The sequence below is a fragment of the Nannospalax galili genome, unplaced genomic scaffold, assembly GCF_000622305.1.
Source record: "Nannospalax galili isolate Female #2095 unplaced genomic scaffold, S.galili_v1.0 scaffold586, whole genome shotgun sequence".
In the NCBI taxonomy this organism is placed as follows: domain Eukaryota; kingdom Metazoa; phylum Chordata; class Mammalia; order Rodentia; family Spalacidae; genus Nannospalax; species Nannospalax galili.
In genome coordinates, this window is record NW_008355363.1 from 5,841,269 (window position 1) to 5,847,762 (window position 6,494).

Consider the following 6,494-nt stretch of genomic DNA (forward strand, 5'->3'; position numbering starts at 1 on the left):
TTAAATGAAAACTCCTTCATTCCCAAGGTTTTTTTTTGGCCCCTGTATTTCCTCTTTCTAAATATGTTCCTCTACTCCACTTTCTATCATCCCAGTACTAATCACCAATTTTACGTCTTTTTTCTTCTCTCTCTTTTCTTTTTCTTTCCACATATAACCGTAGTTAATATATTTTTTCACACAATGAAATAATTGTCCCTTTGCTCCCTAAAATGACTAGCATCTAAGGAGTAATTGTTTAATTAACTCTTACTCTGTTTTCATAGTGGGTCTAACTCGGGGTAGTAAATAGTTTTCAGAGGATTGCTGTGGATAGAGCTTGATGTCCTGGATGCCAACTGTAATATAAGTTATATTCATAAATATATGTCATGGGGTGTTTTTGCTCATTGAGAGCAGACTTTGTGAATGAAGAATGCCCTCTTGTCCCAGCATCAAGTATCTTTCAAGACTCTCTTTCTTGGAGCAGACTGGCCCCTTACATTGGATCCTTGATAAAAGCTATAATAAAAGGCAAACCTTTTCCAGCCAAGTTTGCTGTTTTGAACCCATGGTGTAAAAATGCGTGAGTGGGAAGAAGCCAGATTCTCATCCATGGAAAGACAACTATGATGCTCTGCCCTGCATTGAAATCCCTCAATTTTGAACCCTAGCATGCTCATTTTAGTAGAGCTTTCCCACTCATTTCTTCTCGGTATTGTAAGTTCTTAATTTGATGTTTTGCTCTCTGTCCATACTTGCTATTTCTTTTACTTTTTAAAAAAATATTTTATTATTTTTAATTTTATGCACATGATTATATTGATTGCATGTAAGTGCACCTGTGTGTCATGCAATGCTCATGGAGGTCAGAAGAGGGCATTGGATTTTCCAGAACTGGAGATAATGGATGTCTGTTAGCTGCCATGTGGGTGCTGGGACCCAAACCTGGGTCCTCAGCAAAAGCAGCCAGTGCTCTTAACTGCTGGGTCATTTCTCTAGCCCTCTATTCCTATTACTTTTGATTGATACACATTTAATAAATTCACTAATTTGAAACAAAATGCATGGCTATGCTAGATCATTCTTTGCATTGGGCACAAGTCTTACAGAGGAAAATAACAAACACTTCAACCCTACTATAACCTAGTTCTTCTCAAACATTACAAGTATTTCCAACTGAAAGAAGAGTGACATAAATAGTAATAAGTGAAATAACTAACTCCTGATATACAAATTCCACTGCAAAAGCAAGTATCATATAAAACTATGACAATATGTTTCCTCCATAATCTCCCAATCCCTGTGTAATGCTTGCCAATCTGAATGACATATAAAATTCTAAAGAATCATGATATATAATAAATGAATAAATGTTCAATTGAATTCCAAGAGAAAATGGAAAAATAGAGGAAGTAAGGATGTCAATGCTACCAAAGCTGAATTCAGTAATGTTCCATCTACTGTCAGTTTGACATAGCCGTGAGTCATCTGAAAAGCTCAATTGGGAAATTGACCAGATCAGAATTGTCTGTGACCATATGTGTGAAGACTATTCTTGATCATTGATTGATGTGGGAAGGCCTCGTCCACTGTAAGTAGTGCTGTCCCTGGGCAGATGGGTGTACCCTGTATAAGAAATCTGGCTTAGAGAAATCCAGCTAGTAGAACAGTGTACAATATTCTTCCTTGGTTTCTGCTCCAAATTCCTGCATCGGCATCTCTTAATGATGGGCTTTAACCTATAAGATGAAATTTGAACCTTTTTAACTTCCAAGTTGCTTTTGGTCTGTTAGGGTCCGTGACTCGATGGGTCCCCTCCAGATAACAAATACACGGGATTGGAGATGTAAAAATCAAGCAGAGTCTTTACTTTCCAGCCGGCTGGGGTCGACCGGTTTCCCAAGACATGCAAGTCTGGTCAGAACGATCGACCCCCATTCAGTGTCAGATACAGATTATATAGGCCCACATAGTCATTACACAAAAAGCATTCCTCAGCAGACACTTTGATCAAACATCTTCTAAAAGCTATAGTTTCGGTTAAACATCTTTTCCAGGAAGGCTAGATCTGGTGTAAGCCTGGTGGGACTTCCTTCTCTTTGTTCCTTATCGGTTATCTGGTATGTGCAAACAGGCCTACAGGACACATTGTAAAGCAACTGAGTCTGGGGTCCAGGGTCCAGGAAGGAGGTTTACAGCACTTCAATTCTTAGCATTTCAACTAGGTTAATCATCCATGTGTGGTAGATACAAATCAGGCAGAACAGGCAAGCTTAGCAAGTAAATCTAAATCAACATTTTAAACAGAGTTTTCTATCAAAATGCAGAGTTCTTACAGCATTCATCAAGGTATTTCATTTTTTTTCCCAACAGGTCATAGAATTATATCACAGAAACAGAGCAAACTAGAGCAAATACAAAAATAAAAGTACTGAAGGAAGCTAAAACTGAAATGGTAAAAATTTTTACAAAGTCAAAAAAATTCATTAGAAAGCTTTATGAATAGACTCATGCTGGAGATGAGAGTATCAGGACTTACAGCAACAAATTTAAACATATGAACAAAGCATGCAACTTTTTGGGTCACCTTGAAAACACCAAACCTGTGAATGATAAAGAACTCCGTGCAATAACCACAGAAGATGTTTTCAATGCAATCATATCAGAAAATTTCTCAAATCTAGGGAAAGTGAGGCCTATCCAAGTGTAAGAGGCCTATAGAACACAAAATAAGCAGAACCAGAATTGATATTTCCCCACGTACTGTAATGAAATTACTAAATATATAGTACAAAGAACATATTGAGAGCACTGAATGAGATGTCAACTCACATATAATGGAATACTCATTAGAATAATCTCTTAAGAGAAAGTTTAAAATCCGGAAGAACATGGAAAGATGTAATTATGTTCTGAAAGTCCACAACTGTCAACTCAAACTACTATACCAAACAAGTTGTCATTTAAAGATAAATAAAGTAGTCCACAATAAATACAGACTAAAGGAATTTATGACCACTAAATTCTGCAAAGGATGCTGGAAGGGATTCTTTGGACCAGTGAGAATGATAAACATATACAAATTGCTACAAGGAAAAAATAAAATATGCTACACAAGTAGTTAAACCTACAAGAAATAGAAAAATACCAAACACTAAAAAATCAAGATGAGAGGGGTTAATACACACTTTTTAATAACAACTGTGAATACTAATGGTCTTAGTTCCTCAACCAAACTTCACAGATTCAGGTTGGATTGAAAAAAAGAACTCATCTATTTTCTGCCTCCAAGAAGCACACCTTGATTTCAATGATAGCCACTATCTTAGAGTAAAAGGATAACAGGTGTAGCTGTTCTAACATCTGACAAAGAATATTTCAAATGTTGCCAAGTAACACACAGAAGGTTCACTATCTACTGATTAATGCAACAGCCCAGCCAAAGTACATTACATTTTTATGAACTTAAAATTTTAATTGATAGTGCATATAAAACCCTAAGTGAAGCTACATGACTTCTGAATGGCCATTCTGTGTAGAAGTTCCATAACATAGAGTTTGGGCCTGGGCAGCTACCTTAATCTTTGTGGTGCTTCTCTTTGTACGTTCATTACAGTAAAGCAATTTTACGTTTTAAAAAGGGGCTTTTATATTTCTAAACACAGAAGCACCAAATATAAGCAGAAACATTTCCATAATTACTACTAGACAGGCTAGAGCGATCTCTCTGTAGTTAAGAGCACCGGCTGCTCTTGCAGAGCACCCAGGTTTAAATCTCAGCACCCACATGGTGGCTAACAATTGTCCTTAACTCCAGCTCCAGGGGATCCATCACCCTCTTCTGATTCCCATAGGCACTGCATGACTTATATAAATGAAGGTAATACACTCATACACATAAAACTAAAATAATAAATAAGCTCTCTCTCTTCCCTCCTCCCTTCCCTCCCCCTCCCCCAACTCACCCCTTCCACAGCCGCAGGAGTAGCTCTTCTGTCCTTCATCAATCCCTCCATTCCCATCACTTTCCTTCAGAACATTACATGGATCATTGCCAATCTCTACAGGAATAAGGACCCCCCCCCTCACCACCTATGGAGACAGTTCAGGGGATTTTGCCAGCTTTATGTGTCCTCATATATCATATGGACATAAATACTCTTGTAGACACTGTTTGAGCTCTGTCCTACTTGACAGATGGAGGTAATGAGCAGATACAGATGGTTATTGATTCAGGGGTTGTGCCCTTCCTTGTGCCCCTTCTGGGCCAACAGGAAGTAAAAGTTCAAACTGCAGCCCTCAGAACAGTTGGCAACATAGTGATCAGTACTGATAAACAAACCCAGGTCATCCTCAACTGTGATGCCCTGTCACACTTCCCAAACCTCTTATCACACCCAAAAGAGAAAATAAATAAGGAAGCAGTTTAGTTCCTTTCTAACATAACAGCAGGCAATCAGCAACAAGTTCAGGCTTTGATAGATGCTGGAATCATCCCTATGATTATCCACCAACTTGCTAAGGGAGACTTTGGAACACAAAAGGAAGCTTGTGTAACAGAATGTAATACCCCCATTCTGTAATTTACTGTCAGTTAAAGACTCTCAAGTGGTTCCAATGGTTCTAGATGGTCTGAAAAACATTCTGTTAATGGCTGGTGATGAAGCAAGCACAATAACTGAAATAGAAGAATGTGGAGGTTTGGAGAAAACTGAAGTTTTGCAGCAGCATGAGAATGAAGGCATTTATAAAGTAGCGTTTGAAATCATAAATCAGTAGTTCTGTAGTGATGATGTTGATGAAGATCCTAGCCTCATTCTGGAAGCAACACAAGGAGGTACTTACAATTTTGATCCAACAGCCAAACTTCAAACAAAAGAGTTTAATTTTTTTAACCTATTCAATAACATTTTTCTGAGCTAGGATACATCTCTTTCAAAATTGGCTGTACATTTCTAGGTTTACAGATGAATTATTACGCTTATATAATCTTTTACTCATGATAAACTCTATAAGACATACAATTAAATGAGGTTCCAACGTTTAAAAAAGATCTCCACTTCGTTGCCAAAACACACAGTTTCATCTTAAAGTCAGTTGAGTGCAACATCCTCCATTCAATCTGAAGCACCACCAGATGGCTACCGAACAATAAGAACAGCAGCAGCAAGGCTCCAGAACACTCATGCCTCTTCGTGTTGATGCTTCTAAAGCAAGCCATGTCTCAGTCACTTTGCAGTTGCTAAAAATCACTCTCACATGGATTGTAAATGCATATCCATGATTTCCTAAACTGTTTTAGAGTTCTCCTTAACAATTTTAACTATCCTATTTTCCCTTGTTCTCTGGTGCCACATGCTGACAACTGCAGTCTCCAGTTAGAATATTCCCTAGCGGTGGTGCGTGAGCAGGCCACTGATGCTCCTTTGGAAAATGGTGCACTGTGGATCAAGACACTTCGGTATGATGCGTATTCACTTTGGAAGACTCCAGAGGTGCAGTGTGACCTGAGCCTCCATCATTGTCCTCCACAAACATATTTTCATATTCTTTATGTTGAAGAATAGATTTTAAAGTACAAGCCAAATGATTTTCATTGGTGGAACTGACACACAAAAAAAGTAACTTAAAAACAAGAAACTTGGTTATTGATTAAGCAGATAAGTTTTTAAAAACTGTACTTCATCTACCAGTAATTGATGTGTTTATCTTCCTCAAAAGCCAGGGTTGGAGGAAGAACTTTAGATATCAATGGTAATGCTTTTGCCATTATACCTAAGTTTTGAGAACAGCAAGCCCTATTTGACCATTCACTTCTGCCTATGTGTTCCTGCTGTTTTGAAGTAATCAAATGCTGTGCATGGTATTCTACCTGAGCTGCAACCTGTTACAGACTTGAACTTCTGTATAAGTTGAAAGCAAGAGTCCCTGTATATAATAAACAAATAAATAAATAAATACAAAATGGTAAAGGTCTAAAATACTCATTGGTGATGTTTTAAGGAGTTTTGCTTTCAGCTTCCAGGAGTTAATATTTTTTGTTTTAGTTTGTTAATTGGATATGGTTGATTTATATTGGGTTTAAACTGTGCAGCTTTCATGTTTACTGTAATTCAGTCTTCAAATATTTTTTACTTAGTAACCAGTGCTTTTGATAATGTGGTTGGCAGCAAACCAGCAAATATTTAGAAGTGTTACAAGACTTCATTCTTTGAGTATTGGAAAGTTCATTCAGATCCTACTCTAAAAGCATCTGTGCTTGCTAAAAGACAAAGCAAGGATCTGTATAGAGGAATAATTTGCAATTATTTAACTTAAGCCTGATTTGCATTGTTTTTTAATTCTGCAAAATCTGATATTACTATGTAAAGTCATTGCTTTTGGCAAATTGTCTGACCTGGATATTAAGGAACAAATATGGATTCGAAATTTTTTAAGCTGAATAATTTGTGCTGACACAGAAATGGTTTTATTGCTCTTATTTCCTGGGTATAGTTTCCCAATGCATTCAT

The 6,494-nt window shown here is 37.3% G+C and overlaps 1 pseudogene; it reads left to right on the top strand.

Annotated features, from left to right (window-relative positions):
- The first annotated feature begins 561 nt into the window (after nt 1-561).
- Nucleotides 562-4,869, top strand: LOC103749631 (annotated as a pseudogene).
- The last annotated feature ends 1,625 nt before the right edge of the window (nt 4,870-6,494 follow it).